Source organism: Dermacentor andersoni, chromosome 2 (genome assembly GCF_023375885.2).
Source record: "Dermacentor andersoni chromosome 2, qqDerAnde1_hic_scaffold, whole genome shotgun sequence".
Taxonomy (NCBI): domain Eukaryota; kingdom Metazoa; phylum Arthropoda; class Arachnida; order Ixodida; family Ixodidae; genus Dermacentor; species Dermacentor andersoni.
The window spans coordinates 131,019,574-131,037,767 of record NC_092815.1 but is presented as its reverse complement, the minus strand read 5'-3'; the positions used below and the strand labels follow the sequence as shown (position 1 = coordinate 131,037,767).

General features: G+C 51.6%; 1 protein-coding gene across 3 annotated transcripts in view; it reads right to left on the bottom strand.

Moving 5' to 3' along the window:
- Pgant5 (polypeptide N-acetylgalactosaminyltransferase 5) overlaps positions 1-18,194 on the bottom strand; it is a 390,813-nt gene that overhangs the window by 217,594 nt on the left and 155,025 nt on the right. For all 3 annotated transcript variants that reach the window (XM_050187571.3, XM_055076249.2, XM_055076248.2), the window contains one exon: positions 7,930-7,995. The gene's annotated coding sequence lies outside the window, so the exon portion shown is untranslated. The remainder of the gene's footprint in view (positions 1-7,929; positions 7,996-18,194) is intronic.

Below are 18,194 nucleotides of genomic sequence, written 5' to 3'. Positions count from 1 at the left end.
CAGAGGCCACCAATCACGTCTGCATAGGGCTCAACTTCGTGTTTCAGCACGATGCCAACAAAAAAGCACGGCGATGTTCAAGCGTGGATTGCATATTCGCGCATCCCAACGAAACAACGCAAGCAGGCCGCGCCGGATGCTGCCGCCGTTCGCGCAGAGGGCACACAGCGGTGCCGCCTAACGGGCTCGTTCTTAGCGGCTCTTGTGCAACCTTCGAGCGGGGCGCAGGCGTGCCAGGAACATTCGCTCATACTCACGTTATTCTTCGCGGCAGTAACTTACGGAGAGCAAAAAGCGGCCTGTCACGCGCACACCTGTTGCACCGACTTATCTTTCTCTCTTTCTTTCTTTCTCTTGCCATGGCGACGACTCTCGCCGACAAAGTGCCGCAGCCGCCGCCTATTCATCCAGCAGTGAAATACGGTCCACTCAACAACCACCGAAGCGGCGCCTAATTTTCGAGTTATTAAATTACTTGCCAAAGCCTTCAGAACGCGCTTACGCCACGCATCCTCGGGGAAAGGTTGAAACAGCTGTGCTAAGACAGCGAGCTGGCAGGCGGCTTGGTTCACGGCTATCGATACAACCGTACGGGGCGCATCCAACATACAACACGGCACGAGACGCCCGTGAACCGTACACAACTCAGGTGGTGTCAGAATGAGCGCGAGGTACAGCGACTGCCACTTACATTTGCATCATGCCTTGCAAACGTTTTGCGTCAATGGAAAACGCAACTATAATGACAACGTGAAAAGACGAAAGGAAAACGTCTCTACCCGCTTGTGAGCGCCGGGTCATATATGACCCGGCGCTCACAAGCGGGACAGAGGATGTCATATATGACATCCTCTGTACCCTTAGAGGAACGTTAAAGCGAAAATAGAGAGCTGTATGGGTAAATTTCTCTTCTACGATACCAAAGGAATATGTCGTAGCGCTAGAGGAGTCCTCATAAGCCACAAAGACGAAAAAAGAAAAAGAAAAAAAAGAAGAAAAAATGCGGGTGGCGATGTTGCCTGAAGCTCCCGAACAAGTTCATCGTGACGTCACAAATTTTTACGGCATCAGATCGGGCATAGCTAAGTTTTTTTTAAGTCTTAGAGACGGACTACATCTTATTCTAAATGCGCCAAAAAACTCATACTAAACTTGGCAAGTCTCCCGAACTTATACTGCGCCACAATGAAGCAAATAAATAGAATATATACTTTGAGATGCGTGATGTCACAATGACGTACTGACGCGGGGGTTACGGCATTACATAAAAATGAAGCTCGGGTCTTTGTTTTCTTTGTCTAGTAATCACATTGTGTCGCGGAATTACTGAAAATAAGTTCTTAAACAACACTTTATCGATATAACTGGTTCAGTGCTCCTTTCATTCCGATAGGAAATGTATGGGAACTCCAGGGGCATTTCTTAGTCGTCGTCGCCTAGATGTTCTGTATAAAGTTCAAGGGCGATAACATCGTCGCCGAACACTGTATGCTGTATGTGCGAATGAAAGCGTGAGAGGGTTAGCCGACGATGGCGGCTGAAACGCGCGCTGGCAAGGGAGGAAAGAGGGGAGGAAGCGCGCCGTCTTCCGTCGCGCGGAAGACCCTGTGGGGAAGGGAGGGAGCAGGCTTTCTACTCTGGTGGCTGCTGCGTATTAGCCCCGAGAACGACCCAGAGGGGCGCTGCGAGCGCCGCTCGCGTGACGTCAGGGCACGGACTCGCGCCTGTCGTCTGCTGCCGTTCGAGCGGTGTCCGCACGCCTTCTGCAGTGTTTCCGTTTGTTCGCTCTCGTTCCTAATGCTTGTATGCTTATGACGGGCATCTCAAATATATATTTTACGATGTCTTCGTTCGCGATAAAGTGAATGCAAGGAGCTTATTTCCTAGACGACAATATATTTCTCGAGGGCAACGCTATAGTGCCACCCGAGGGAGCTCAGACCAGCCCATTACGGTTTTTTCATGCGCGGATCTACGCCTTCCAGTGGTAGCTCACGTGAATAATAAAAGCATAGACGCAAAAGCACAACACATAAGAATCTAGTTAACATTCCATACCCACCATGGTGCAATACGCATGTCACAAGTAAACGCTGACTATATAAGACTTCTACAACATTTATCTTGATTTTAACGCGCTAAAACATGTTTGCTCACGACGAATAGTTCACGGTATAATATTGAATTTTTCTATTTCATCACAGAAACCCTCGGCAGCAACACGAGGACTTAACTACCACTGCAGTTTAGATTCGGCCAGCACCACTTGCGTTTTTAACTGGTTCTCAAAATTAGGCCGTTCTTCACCGGTTAAATTTAAATGGCGGTAACTTGAAGCAAAGCTGATTGAGGTTTACAGCTGTTTGAAGCACACAGAAATGAATGTACCAATATTTATTCCCTTTCCGTGCTAAACATTCAACTCACTTGAGCAATTTACTGGTGCTTCTTGCTTGAGAAACAGACATGATGAATCTGTTTGAAGAACTGACACAGGCTGCTGCGGTCAAATATTTAAGTGAAATATGCCTTTTGGACCGATTCGCTGCAGCCAGCAAGAAGCCTAAGGCCCATTCATTAGTAGTGTTGCACATATTCAATATATCATTGTTCCCCTGTGGAGGTCAAGTGTTCATGTGAGACTTGTGGTGTCGTCTGTGAGAGGCGGGTACGCGAGGTTTTCTTTTATGCACTGACGAAGCAAATAGTTTTCAGTCTGTGTAATTAAACAACGCAGGATCGAGACATGTTGAGGCAGGATGTGTTTGCATTTTCCACTTCAACGCAGCCTAAGCTGCGCTGTAGTGCCTCGAGTATGCTATAGGCATTGTAATTGGAGCTGTAAAGAGCTACTTCATGGTTTCAATTCGAAGTTGTAGTGAAATGCTCGGTTTCGCGAACAATGCGCGCCTCGCCATAACAACAGTCGGTTGCTTCCGTTGCGGGAGGGGTGTGTCATATCGTCGATAAAAGCTAGTGAGGGCCACTATGACGCATTTCATCGCTGCAGGTGATTGCATGGTTCTCGATCTTAACCACGAAATTCTCTTTCATGTGATTGCTGTTGTGGTGTTCGTGACGTATATATATATATATATACATTGCGCCGTCGTGTCAATAGCCCATGCGTTTCCGGGTGCCTATTTCAGAGAACGGTGAAAGAAGTACCAAACCTATTCACACAAACTGCGCGCCTATCTCTTCCATTTAGGCCTTAATACAGTTGCCACATTTGACTAAAACAACTCACCAGAGTGATAGGAATTATGATGAAAGCTTCGCTGAGCAGTGTCCTTCTAACATGAATATATAATGTTGACACCAAATATCAAGGTATTCCATGTAAAATGCTATGTCTCTCATACTTAAGTAATAAGGGAATGTTAAGTGTTTAGAGGAGCATCATAAATAACTTCGCGTGTTGAACTTGCAGACGTTCCTATTAAGCAAAATTTATGAACAGACAGGGTGCATATATGCATTGCAAGACCAGTAGACCCCTTCAGCGCTACATAGCCTGCGATATCCAAGTCGCAAATTTTCATGACTTACACGGTCTCAAAGAAGAAACAGGTCCACGCATGGCAACAGAAATAATCCGAAATAACTTTCTGTAAGTACGGCTCAAGCCGCCAATACCCCAAGGATACACGAAGGGAACGAGCGCGCGTGGCAGCCGAGCGAGCCGGAGCGAGCGGCGTCCTGGCCGTGACGTCACACGCGAGAGGGCGCCACTCCAAATTCTCGCCGCTAATAGCGCGGCCGCGCGGGTCCCATTTAAAAAGCGATCTGCGATGAGGCAGAGTGCGCCGTGTGCTGATAGCTTCGTGTGCGCTTTGTTTTCGCCGCTTAGTTCGACTTGAAACGAGAGGGAGCACGAAGGTCAATTCGCTCGCTGTTGCTGCCATGCTTCTTCATTCCAGCGTTTTAATAGCGAGTTTCCGTGGTCATCGAATGAGATGTGTTCATGTTTGCTTGTGCGCGCTTGACAGCTTGCTCGCTAGATTAGTTAGCAAGCGAATGTTTACAAGTTTATACGGACGATAATACTACTATCCTTACCTCGCATAATTGTCTACTAAATTGCTATTGCAATCTGTTACCTTTGGGGCGAAACTGCGACTTTTTTTTTAGTAACCCTTAATTCAACCAAGGCATCAAGTAGTGCATCGGTAGCAGGTAGCTATACGAAGCCTAAAGCTTCCTGCGCGACATCTTATAGGCGTGAGCTTCCGCGAAGGATTCATCAGATAACGACACGAAGACCCAGCCACCCGAAAGTAGCAATACTTCATGTAGTCCGTGATTAGGTCCGCCGCCTCAACGTATCGACCGACGTCACGGTACCAGACAACCGTGCACGTGCCACGCTCATTCCACCATCGCCGGCCGTAAAATACGCGCGAGAGGCCGGCCGTAAAGCCCTGGCAACTCCGCCGATAGGTGGGCTTCCAGGTGATAAGCTGGGAGGTCAAGTAGTTTCCCCCACTCCAACCACGACCGCGAGTCTGAAGACAACAAGGCCGACATGCCGCGACGCTTCCTGTCGTTTGCCTCTTCCTCACGGACATTTCGAAGAGGCCCAGCACAAAAGCAAGATCGTCGCGCGGAAGCTAAATGAATAGGGTTTATGTACGTACATAAAGGATGGGAACGAGAAAGCGAGATAAGCCAGGCACAAAGGACAATTATACGACCTCGGCATAAACGGCGCGGCGAACTGCGACACTGTGCTTCCTCCACGAGGCGCCGTACTACATACGGCCTCGCATTCACTTATCAATGGGCGCCCCGCCAAACAAAAAGCCCGAGGGAGCGGAGCACGCCGCTACTGCGGCGCATCTTTTTTTTATCCGTCTAAGCACATATACCGCTTTCTTTCCATTCACACACACACACACACACACACACACACACACACACACACACACACACACACACAACGTGCAGAAGCGCATCAAAGAGAGGAGATGCAACCTCCCACCGGTTGCGCCGCGGAGCTCTTTACTCCCTCCCCCATCCTTTCGACGTCAGTGTCGCCGACGGCGAGAGAGCGGCGGTGCACCTCTCGCTGCGAAGCTGCAAAGTAAATCGGCGGCACGCTTACAGGAGCACCTTTTCAAACTCGAGGACCGGCAACGCGCGAGCAACACACGGGCGACGACGCGGTGCTGCAGCAGCGCGCGGGGACAGTAAGTTGGGGGAGGGATAAGCCCGCGAGGCCGGTGACGGGCACATACAACAAAACAAAATAAGAGCAAACAAAATCGGAGCTCGATTCTGAAGGCGCGCAAAGCCCTTTGATCCAGGCCAGGATACCGCGGGACCACTTCGAAGAAAAAACAGAAAAGACAATGAGGCCCGCTTTCAGTCCGTCCTCTTCCAAACTACCTCGCGGCGCACCTATTGGCTCCGCAGTGTCTCTCTCGAAGCGCTCGTCGCTCTCTATCGCCCGTTCCCCTTCCGCAATGCACGCCGCTTCATTGTGCGGCGGCAGCGCTATTAAGGCGGCGATCGCCTCTCTGCCGCCGCGTCGACAGTCGCCGAGCAGCGCCAGCGCGCCGGGATTGCTCCGCCCGCTTCGGGCAACCGCGCGAAGAGAAAGAAAAGGCCGCTCTTTGTCCGCGAACGCAATTTGTCTTCTCCGGCGCAAACGCGCCGGTCGCGCGGTGGTAAACCTGCTCGAAACAATGAAAGCGACGGATGCGATGGGAGAAAAAAACAAGAGGGTACAAACGCTGCTCCGCGAAACTGGCGAGAATTAACTGTGCGCGGCTCCCATCCTACCACTAGCTGCCCCGAGCGTTCTTCTCACCAAGCTCACGCGGTTCATTCGCTAACGCGGCGGTCGATGGTTGCGGACAGGAAAACGCCCGAAGCGGCTGTCGCCGCTGGAGCCTGAAATGCGCGATGCTAGTGCCGACGTAACAATGCAGTCTTCGTTGTCCTTCCCTTCCGTCTTTTTCACAGAGCGTCAACTTGTACTATACTATTGTAGCACGGGGTACCTCCACACAGCTCTCCTTACGCCACCCGATCGCCAATGCTAGATGAAATACTCGAACACGTTCAAAATGCGAAGTTGCTGCCTTCAGGGCTGTTTCGCTTGTCTCTGCCGAATCACGGTACTTCTTTGCTACTGCTCTCTTGTTGCTGTTCTGTACAGAAAGGAACGTACGGAATTTTTGAAAAAGAAAAAGTTGGAGGGCGGTTGAACGTCTGGAATTGTAGTCGATAAACGATGATGTCTTCGCGGGTGAGTTGGGGGCGAGAATCAGGTGTATGAACCGTATTGTGAGAGCCGCGCTGGAGCAACAAAGTTTGATCAACGTCAACTAGAGGTTGAATCGCCTTCCACATTTGTGTCATCGGTTTATAATCGCAATCATCACCATCACAATCATCATCATGATCATAGTAATCACACACCCAGTGGCCCCGGCTGCACGTACCCAGGGTGTTAGATACGGGACCTTTTCCTGAGCCTACTTCGAGTTTACCAGACCACATCGAATCGCGTGACAGCTAATTAAGGAGCGCAGAAGCACATCTACCACGTTCCCGACGCGCCACACGTCCAAACAAGTTGGCGTCCCCCAGTTCGTGCGCCGCAGGTGGAGCTATTCACTGCTTGACTCTTCCCGAAAGTGTAGCGGGAGCCTGGCACGGTTCCAGGTAACGTAGGTCTCGAGCAAAGCTGCTTTGCAGCACTGAAACGTCGCCCCCATCCGCCTATTGTGACGGCGCTTGCAAGCCAGGAAGGCAATACCGCAGAGAGAAGTAAGCCCTCGGACAATTGGAGCCCAAGGAGCGACCCTCTGCGCCGGGTGTGAAACAATCGCACGGGCGCCTGCCATTGGCGGAAAATGACGCTACCTGAGCGGGCTCGCCGATTGGCCAAAAATGACGCCACCTGAGCGGGCTCGCTGATTGGCCGAACGTGACGTGACTTCGAGACACCGAAAGGCTTAAAAGCCAGAGACCGGGAGCAGCAAGAGAACATTCCTTCATTCATCTCTTTCGAGCTTCTTGCCACGGGCCGCAGCGTCCGAGTTGCTGCCGGCCCGTAATGACTTTATGAGTGTTAATTTCTTTGTACTCTCACTGTAAATAATGTAAATAAACCTCTAGTTTTCATCTCAAAGTCCTCCTCAACTTCGGCCAACTCCCGCACCCAAAGTCAAGGTCCAAAATCTGGGGGACAGCAATTGGGATTGTCCTCCAGATCCAACAACTGGATGTCAGTGCTGGGATCGTGCTACAGATACAACAACTGGATGTCAGTGCAGGGATCGTCCTCAAACTCCAACAAGGGACACATACCCAGTAACCCCTTGTATGGGGCAGATACCTTATGCCACATACCTACAGTACCATAGCTGGCGGCCCCAGTGGCACCTATATTTAGACTACGCTACCATAGGGATCGGCCAACAAAAGAGGCTAGAAACCGACGTTAGAAACGGACATACCCGATACGGAAAAGTGGCAATAACTCGCCGCCCAGCAGGACATTGCCCTCAATATATATATAATAACGAATTCAATGTTCCAGAGTAACCTTAAGCTACGAGATGTGGAATGCTGCGGATTAGTTTTCATCGCCTCGGGCTCTTTCACGTAACCCCCAAAGCACCGAATACACAAGCCCGTTGACGTTTTCTTTCTTTCCGGTTCACGCCACCGGACTGCAACAGCTGCGGCCGGCAAGCGAACCCGCCACCTCGTGCCCAGCAGCAGAACGTCCTATAGCCGGAGGGCCATGATATTTTCAGTAAAAAAAGAAGAGGAAAAAAGGAAAGGGCTTCATGGGATAGTCTGCAATAAGTTACTAACCAAACAAAAAAATTGATTTTCTGTTGTTCCCAACAAACAAACAAGGCGCCACAAAGCAGCGACGCGCATCGCGCAAATCCTCCTGTTGCTCACCTTGGCAATTTTCCCAGTACCGCTTCAACTAGTGTTCCGGCTCGTTCATCAGTTTGGAGGGACCGCCTGCAGAAAGAGAGAAGGCACACAAGGACATAAGTCGAGCACGTAATCCAATGGCGAGGCTCCGGACGCGCGCAGTGTTTAACCTGTCGCGGAAGCGATCGGGCATACACCCTGATCAGCCATACACCGCGTCTGTCCTATAAACTGCTGCGCAGAGGTACATTATGCTTTTTGGTGGGCCGCGGCATGGCGGAACACGGGGACCGAGTAAATTAGGCGGCTTACAGTAGGAACAGCCAGCGCTACAAATTTATGCCGGACGAAGTGCACCGGTGCTTATACAGGGCGCCCGTGTTATTTCTGCACCGTGCGCACGTTTCGTGCAAGTCGGCGCGGTTATAATCCGGGATTAACTAAGCCAACTCGCAGAGCAATGTTTTTTTTTTTTCGGGAAGCAACTGCAGAACAATAAATAGTAGCAGAAAACTAAACAATAACATATACAAGGCGCGGCAAACAAGCAAGAAGAGACGGTTACGGTGTCTGCGCATTTAGCGAGGTGGCTGACGGGGCTAGTCGCCAATCCATGTTGATCGAGAACAGTGCAAGATAGCAACGCACGGGGATGTACGTTCCATCGACTAAGGCTAAACGTTGCATAACCACAATTACCTACTAGACGGAGGTAGTAATTTAAAACTGCGAAAGGAAACGAACAAGGAAAGCGTTTCTAGAATGACCGAAAGTACGCCGTGATGGTGATTTCCTCTCTGCGCACGCAAAGCTATTACGTTTACACGAACCCGATAAATTTGCGTCGAGTCGGCTTGTCGGGCCGGAAACTGCAGTCGCCGGTTTCGTTCAAGCGCTTGCGGGTGGGGCAGAGCGAACGACGAGGCCGAGTTCGGCCAACCTGCCTATAGTATAACCCGCTTCGCAATGCGCATGTCGTGTCGGGCTGGGTCAGATCGACTTCTGGCTCGATCCGCTCGCGTCGAAGCCGAGTAAACGAAGCTTTTGCGGACTGTGGGATTCGCAGTAACTCAGAGGACAACATCGATTGACGCTAAAGTGCACATTATACCCCAGTCAAGCGGGCAAGTGTACTTATGGGAAGTGCACTTCGAGACCTTGAGAGAGGGTAGGGTATACGCGGTGCTAAACGGCAAAATAGAGCGCACTCGCGGTAAAGGAAAAAAATGGCGACAGACTAAGAGCGCGTTTATTCAAGATGTAGATTAAAAAGAAAAAAGAAACTTACAAAAAGTGATTGTTTTACGTTGTGTTATAAATAAAAAGAAACTTAATCTGTATCTCCTCAACAAGAAACGAAAATACTTTTTATAAGAGCTTTGCAAGTCAATGCCGACCAAGACGAAGGCCTAGCCAATCTAGAAGAACATGGTGCCGTGCGACCAGGCGGCATTTGATCCTGCTAGAACAGAATATGAACAGGTTCTGCTCTGATTATATTGTTAAAAGCTGTTCAACAACTAAAACGAACTTATCTGTCCTTTTTAATGCGTTACATTTTGTACCATTTAAAGTGCTGGCGGCGAGGCTATATACGCGCTCGGCCAGCAAATAAGCGCATTCCGTGAACGCACTCCGACCGGAGCGCACTCTTCATGCATTCAAGGGACACATACCACTTGCGAGGTTTAGATTTGGCAGAGTGCACTTAAACCGAGTGGCACTCTCCGTCGTAAGTGCACGTCACGTGCCCGCTTGACAAGGGCACTAGAGTGCTCAAACTGTTCCGTGGTCGCTGCGCTGTGCGGGCCCCTCGTCGAGGGTCGTATATGCTACGGAAGGCCAGGCGGTCTACAAAAGCAACGCAAATACGTGACTCGGAAAAAAGATATTGCCACTGAAGGTGTGGTTTAAAAGGTTCTAGCAAATAATGTACCAGTGCCAAAGCGCCTGTTAAAGACCAGTAAGCGCGTAAGCGCACACACAGTGTTAGTGACCATTGTGACGTTTGCGGGCGCCCGAGAAAGAAACACGCGGCTTCACACCGGCTGCAGGCGTACAGAGCGCTGTACCACGGCCGCTCGCTGAAAGCGCTTTCACCCTGCGGACGTGCCGATGCAACCTTACGAGAAAGAAACAGAAACCTAACGCTGGTACAGTTTTACCACTATTGAGCTTCTTAGCCACACTTCTTCCGTTCATAATTATGTACTTAGGGGGCTGTCGACCGAATTCCCGTGGTTTATCGCAACGTACAGGGCAGAAAGTTCTATTGAAAATGGTCGTTTCGTACACTACTTACGTATTCATCCGTTGACGCCGCCGTATACTGTGCGTGCGCGCGTGTGTGTGTGTGTGTGTGTGTGTGTGCGTGTGTGTGTGTGTGCGTGTGTGTGTGTGTGTGCGTGTGTGTGTGTGTGTGCGTGTGTGTGCGCGTGTGTGTGCGCGTGTGTGTGCGCGTGTGTGTGTGCGCGTGTGTGTGTGCGCGTGTGTGTGCGCGTGTGTGTGTGCGCGCGTGTGTGTGCGCGCGTGTGTGTGTGCGCGTGTGTGTGCGCGCGTGTGCGTGTGTGTGTGCGTGTGTGTGTGCGTGTGTGTGTGCGTGTGTATGTGCGTGTGTGCGCGTGCGCGTGTGTGCGTGTGTGTGTGCGCGTGTGTGTGTGCGCGTGCGTGTGTGCGCGTGCGCGTGTGTGTGTGTGTGTGTGTGCGCGTGCGCGTGTGCGCGTGCGCGTGTGCGAGTACGCGTGCGTGTGTGCGCGTGTGTGCGCGTGTGCGTGTGCGTGTGCGTGTGCGCGCGCGTGCGCGTGCGCGTGCGCGTGCGTGTGCGCGTGCGTGTGCGCGTGCGTGTGCGCGTGCGTGTGCGCGTGTGTGTGTGTGTTTGGCTTCATTTTTATGGGTTCGTCTTACGCTGAAACTTAGTAATGGTTACGTACGTGAAGCCAAAAACGCGGCGCTCACCACCACCGTGCCAGTTTACGAGCGAGAACATGCCAGTCTCGAAAAATCGCGACGCACGATTAATATCGCCTGCGACATTTACCCCAGCCGCAGCTGGAGTATCACACATTCCTACATTCAGCAAGATTTTCCGCGGCTCAAGGAAGGCATTTCAGCGTTCGCGGTTGCACTGCGCGCTACAGAACGCATCTTTATTAATCACACGCTGGCTTATAACTAACTATACCCCGCGGAGAACACCCTAAACATTTGCGCTACATTTCTTTGTGTACCGTGAGGTTATGAAAAACGGCCACAGAACTTGCGGAAATATATGAATGTCTAAATAAAGAATGAAGGAACGGAGTGGGCGCGATTATTCAGGTACTGCTAAAAAAAGTCTCCAAATGAAATGTCAGCACCACACGACAGTTCATTATTTCTCTGCATGCAATCGTCTATGTGCGGCGCAAATAAAATTTACTTCGCTGTCCCAGTGAAATGATTAGGTTTAGTGGTACCCTGCTCTTGCTTCGGGCTTGATTGGTGCGTCCCTATGTAAGTCTATGAGCTCTTTTCATTATTCAACCGGTTTTGTTTGTGTTTATATATATACTTGTTTTTCCAGCCCATATCTTAATTCTCAGCTTCAGCGCTGGATCCGCACGTGTCCTATTCTAATATCGCGTGAGACGAAAACCTGAGGAGGCAGCCAGATGTAACCAATGTTTCGAACGTCTATTAAGAGAAAAATTATTAGAAAAGAAAAAACGCTGAGGGGGGGGGGGGGGGGGGGGGGGTCATCGCGCTCCGAAAGAACAACTGCAGGAAGCAAACGCATCTGAGTGCTCCCTGTTATCTCGTCCCCTTGTAGTAGCGCTTTTTTAATCTGTCCGCGAACCAACTTATATATAGCCCGACAGTCAATTTTCGCCAACTTCGCGTAACCCGACTTCTGACGCAGCGCAAGCTGCGAATTCAGACCGGTATATCGATAATCATCGACTCCCACGAGCAACGTTTAAGATCGCTGCGTACCCGCACTGGGCACACGCATGGGCCGAAGATTTCGCTCCATCCACGGTTGCCGCGTCGAACTTTCGTGCACGGGCGACCTTTCGGGGTTGGGCGAACACGTGCTCTCTCGGACATTTACAGTCGGTGACATTTTCGACAGGCCTCGACGACGAGGCGGAGAAAGAGAACGAGCCGAGCTCAACGTTACACACACGGACATAGCTATAGTGACGTGCACAGTGGACGCACGCAACGTCGGTGCTCGTCCGACAGGCGGTCAGGCACGTGTACTGTGGGACTTGTCCCCGTCTCGCGATACTAAGAAAGAAACACAAAGGACGTGGCATCACTTCACTGGAGGCATACGCCACCCCAACAGGCCAATGTCCCGCGAACTATTAAATCCCGCGAGTTCGTGCGCGAGGCCGGCTTGACTCCATCGAAGGTCATGAACGTGTTCTTTCTTACACACGTCTTTGTTTTTACTTGTTTACTTTATTATGCCTTGGCCCTCAGCCCTGCTAAGGCCACTGAGCCTTCCCTGTTGTTACGTTTCGCCTACAACGCGCGGTAATGCCGGCGCGGATGCAACGGACGCCGGGGCTTTGTTCAAAGCGGCGGACATTTTGGCCCGTCCGACGCCGCCGCGACGCCTACCCGCCAAGCGTGTCCAGGCGTGTTTCAGTGCCACGTGTCTTCGTGTGTGCGTGTGTGTGTGTGTGCCCTCGCTTGTCAAAGCGCGGCAGCCGGGGAGCGGAGTTCCCCGAAGGAGGGGCCTGGAGGTCTCTCGGCTCAACCGCTCGCGCCGTCGTGGGCCCCTGCTGCGCCGTCCCGTGACCTTCATCCCGTGACCTTCCCTCCTTCCCTTTTGGACCGCGACGCCGAGGGTATAAGAGCAGCTGCCCCCGGACGCCAGAGCAGAGGCTCCGATTTGTACTGTTGAGTTACGTGCTCTCCCGTCTCTCCACTCCGGTCGACCTGACCGGCCGCTCTTTTGCTATGTTAGAATAAACCAGTTGTTCTGTTACCAGTCTTCTCATGCTTTGCCGGGACCTTCGGATGCTTCCAGTGCCCCAGGCCGCCAGGCCAACGCTACCCTTGGGACTTGCGACCCATTGGCAATAACGGGCGTCTGAACCGAGACCCCAACAACTCGTGCCAGCGGTACGATTACAACATCTGGTTGCCAGCGGTGAGATCGCGACAACGGAGGCCAGCAGCGAAGAGATGCGGTTGACTGTATGCTGAGCAGCTCAACGACCATCCGGGAGCAGCGCAACGAGCCCTGTGTGATGACTGGTTGCCTGCAGCGGAACGACTGCGCGGAATTCTTGGCTGCGAGGTTTGGTGAGTGCGGGACTTTCTTCTTCTGAGTTTTGCCAGGCTTTTGTTAGTGTCAGAAACAGAGCTGGTAATTGTGGTTGTCATTGCTACCGGGTTAGTTTGCGGCAAGACAATAGTAGGCAGTAGAGAAAGCAGCATTCAGAGCAGCCATGGATTTGAAGTCGTTGCGCAAACCGAAATTGCTGGAGCTTGCAAGAGAGTTGGGTCTGGATGTATCAGACAAACTCAGAAAACCAGAACTGCTAAGGGCTATTCTTGAGTTAGAAGCTGAGGATGACGAGCTGTCGGAATGCCTTGAGACCATTGAGGAGAGGGAGACGGCAAAAAGACAAGAGCAGGAACGTAAAGAACAGATAGAACGAGAGCAACAAGAGAAAGAAAGAGAGCGCGACCGTCAACACGCTTTGGAAATGAAGCGTCTCGAGTTAGAGATGGAACGCGCTCGTAATGGAAGTCAGGCACACGGTGCAGGAGAACGAGTATTGTTCAAAATGACTGACCTGATGCGGCCGTTTAAGCTTGGAGAGGACATTGGTTTGTTCCTGGTTAACTTTGAGCGAACGTGCGAGAAGCAGGGGTTCTCTCGGGAAACGTGGCCACAGCGCTTGCTCACTTTGCTACCCGGCGAGGCGGCCGACGTAGTCGCTCGCTTGGAGAGAGAGGAGGCAGAGGATTTCGACAAAGTGAAATCGAGTCTGCTAAAAAAGTACCGGCTGTCAGCGGAGGCGTTCCGTCGGAAGTTTCGGGAAAATGAGAAAGGCAGAAGTGAGTCATATACAGAGTTTGCCTACAGGCTTATGTCAAACATGCAGGAGTGGCTCAAAGAAGAGAAAGCGTTTGGTGACCACGAGAAAGTTCTGCAGTGTTTCGGGCTAGAACAGTTTTATAGTCGGTTACCTGAGAACGTGCGGTACTGGGTCTTGGATAGGCCAGACGTTAGTACGGTGGCTAGAGCCGCTGAGTTAGCCGAGGAGTTTGTGACGCGTCGGGCTCGTGGAGCTAAGGACGGTCAAAAGGGTGAATTTGGCTCCAAGTTTGAGAGGCCGAAGTTCACACCCATGAGAGCAAAGGGGGATACACGTAGTTCGGATGCGAGTGAAAGCAGTCCGACCGAACGTAAGGAGACGGCGGCAACCGAAGCCGAACGCAGAAAGCGGTTCGAGATGAGGCAAGCGCGCGTTTGTTATACGTGCCAGAAGCCGGGTCACTTTTCGGCGCAGTGTCCAGAAACAAAAACACAAGTCGTGTTTTTGTCTATATGCAGCACTGACGAGAACATGAAGCTTCTCGAGCCTTACATGCGAGACCTCCTCGTGAACGGGAAAGAGTGCCGAGTGCTTCGCGATTCCGCAGCTACAATGGATGTAGTTCACCCCTCTTACGTAGAACCCGAAATGTTCACGGGCGAGTGCGCATGGATCAAGCAAGCAGTGGAAGCTCATAGCGTGTGTCTGCCGGTAGCAAAAGTGCTTATTGAAGGACCTTTCGGAGCACTTGAGACGGAGGCCGCAGTGTCATCTATGCTGCCCCCCCAGTACCCGTACTTATTTTCGAACAGGTCCGATCACCTCCTGCGCGAGAAGGGGCTTTTGTTTGGTGAGGCTAGCGTTCAGGCCTTAACCAGATCGAAGGTTCGGGAGCTCGCTGCAAAGGCGGTAGTTGCGGGGCCGACGTTGTTGAATGATGAGAAAGGGTCAGAGGCGCAGCAAGCTGGTATTCAGAGCACGCCCGAACAGAATAAAATTGAGCCTGTAGCGTTAAAGGCAGCAGATACTGGAGAGGAAATTCCCGACACGGGAAAGTTAGAAGAGCTGTCTCCAGATTTGCTCATCGCGCCTACGTCAGACGGACTTAACAGGTTGCTAAAAGTCAGCCGGTCGGCTTTGATAGCCGAGCAAAAGAAGGATGGCAGCCTAGAAAACATACGCTGCATTATCAAGGAAGGTATCGCCAAGAAAAATGCTCGCTTTGTGGAAAGAGGTGGGGTCCTGTACCGGAAGTATCTAGACCGCAGGGGAGTGGAGTTCGATCAGCTGATCGTGCCTCAATGCTATCGTCAGGATCTGTTGCGCTTGTCGCATGGGGGTTCGTGGTCCGGACACCTAGGAGTTAAGAAAACTAAGGACCGTCTCTTGCAGGAGTACTATTGGCCAGGGTGTTTTCGGGACGCAGACCACTTTGTGAAGACATGCGACACCTGTCAGCGGGTGGGCAAGCCAGGGGACAAATCGAGGGCGCCGTTGAAGTTGGTACCTATCATTACGGAGCCTTTTAGACGGCTCGTTATTGATACAGTGGGACCTCTGCCGGTAACAGCCACGGGGTACCGACACATTTTGACTGTGATCTGCCCAGCGACAAAGTTCCCTGAAGCAGTGCCGCTTAAAGAACTCAGCTCAGTTGAGATAGTCAATGCACTACTGTCCATATTTGCGCGAGTTGGTTTTCCTGCAGAAATCCAGTCAGATCAGGGTACAGTGTTTACTAGCGCTTTGACGACTGCCTTTCTCGAAAGGTGCGGGGTAAGGCTGTTACACAGCTCAGTGCACCACCCCCAGTCGAATTCCGTTGAGAAGCTCCACTCCGTCATGAAGCGCGTGTTGAGAGCATTGTGTTTTGAACATCAAACTGACTGGGAGCTGTGTCTGCCTGGAGTGATGTTTGCATTAAGAACCGCGCCGCATGCGGCTACGGGGTTTTCGCCAGCTGAGCTGGTGTACGGTCGCTCGCTGCGATCTCCGCTTCGCATGCTTCGAGAATCATGGGAAGGCAGGGGCGACGACCCAGTCGTGGTAGAGTACGTGCTTAAGCTCCTCGAACGCTTAAGAAGGGCACAGGAGTTGTCAGGTGAAGCAATGGCAGAGGCCCAGCAGAGGGCCAAGGTTTATTATGATCGGACAGCCAGGGCCCGTCGTTTTGAGGTGGGCGATGAGGTCATGATATTGCGCACATCGCTAAAGAACAAACTCGACGTGCAGTGGGAGGGCCCAGCACGGATTGTTCAAAAACTGTCGGACGTTAACTACGTGGTGAGTCTGCCAGGAAAGCGGAAAGCACAGCAAGTTTACCACTGTAATCTGCTCAAACCCTATAAGCAACGGGAAGCAGTGGTGTGCATGATGGTAAACGTGCCCGAAGAGCTTCCGGTCGAGCTTCCGGGACTAGGCTCAGTGACAAACAGGAAAGACGCCGATCAAGTCATTAGTGACTTAATAAGTAAAGCATCGCTGTCGCCTGAGCAGAAAACAGAACTACACCAGCTCTTACAAGAGTTTCAAGGTCTGTTCTCTGAGAGGCCTGGTAGGACTTCTGTCCTTACTCATGACATAGAACTTACCTCCCCAGAGCCAGTACGATCCAAGGCGTACCGGGTGTCACCCCGCCAGAGCGATATTATGGAGGCTGAGGTAAAGAAAATGCTACAGCTCGGTGTTATTGAAGCGGGTGAGAGTGATTATACCTCCCCTTTGATTTTAGTTGAGGTACCGGGCAAGGAACCTCGTCCTTGCGTCGACTACCGCAGGCTTAATTCCATCACTAAGGATCAAATTTATCCGATCCCTAACATCGAGGAGCGCCTTGAGAGAGTGAGTAGCGCTCAGTTTATTTCCACCCTAGATCTTGTCAGGGGTTATTGGCAGGTTCCACTTACAGAAGAGGCTAGTAGGTATGCGGCGTTCATTTCACCAATGGGGACATTCCGTCCTAAAGTTTTGAGTTTTGGTTTGAAGAACGCGCCATACTGCTTTTCAAGCCTCATGGATAAAGTGTTGCGGGGACAGCAAGAATTCGCTTTACCGTATCTAGACGACGTAGCGATATTCTCCGCATCCTGGCCTGAGCATATGGCCCACTTGCGGGCAGTGCTAACCCGCCTGCGCGATGCGGGCTTGACAGTCAAGGCTCCCAAGTGCCAGTTAGCACAGTCCGAGGTTGTCTACCTCGGACACGTGATTGGTCGGGGTCGTCGCCGCCCCTCTGAAATAAAGGTGGCCGCTGTGCGAGACTTCCCGCGACCGCGCACGAAGACCGATATTCGGTCGTTCTTAGGTGTCGCCGGCTACTATCAGAGGTACATCCCCAGGTACTCTGATATCGCGGCTCCCTTGACGGATGCTCTAAGAAAGACAGAGCCGCAAACAGTCGTCTGGGAGGAGACGAAGGAAAGGGCTTTTAGCGCCCTAAAGAGCGCCCTAACAAGCCAGCCGGTGCTACGATCGCCCGACTACACAAAAGGGTTCGTTGTTCAGTGTGATGCTAGTGAGCGAGGCATGGGCGTTGTACTGTGCCAACGGGAAAATGGAGAAGTAGAACACCCCGTCCTGTATGCTAGTCGTAAGCTGACGAGTCGTGAGCAGGCGTATAGCGCCACCGAGAAAGAGTGTGCGTGTATCGTGTGGGCCGTTCAGAAATTGTCATGTTACCTAGCTGGCTCGAGGTTTATCATTGAAACGGATCACTGCCCTCTCCAATGGCTGCAGACCATCTCTCCCAAAAATGGCCGCCTCCTGCGCTGGAGCCTCGCTTTGCAACAATATTCCTTTGAGGTGCGTTACAAAAAGGGGAGTCTCAACGGTAACGCCGATGGCTTAAGTCGAAGCCCCTAACGTGGGAATCAGCCTCAAAATTGCTTGTTACTGATGTTTTTCTTCCTGAGGCAGGATTTTTTTTTAACTTATTGCTTTTGTGTAGTGTTTCAAAGTGATGATGTGCTTTTTAGTGCAATTTTTCCGATTTATGGACGCGTTCTGAGTGCTGCTAAACTACTGTAAGGAACTAGGCAGCAGTATAAAAGGGGAAAGAGCCTGGCAGGGCTTAGTGAGGGTTGTGCCGTGCTTGCTGACTGAGCGGTTGACTTTCAGGCGTGGTTCTAACGCTTGCCGGAAACGTGAACAAAAATGTCACCTCTCCCGAAGTCACTTTGCAGTGTCCTGTGTGCACCTGAACGTGAGAACGAGGCCTTCTCTGTGCGCTGCGCTCAAGAAACGCCC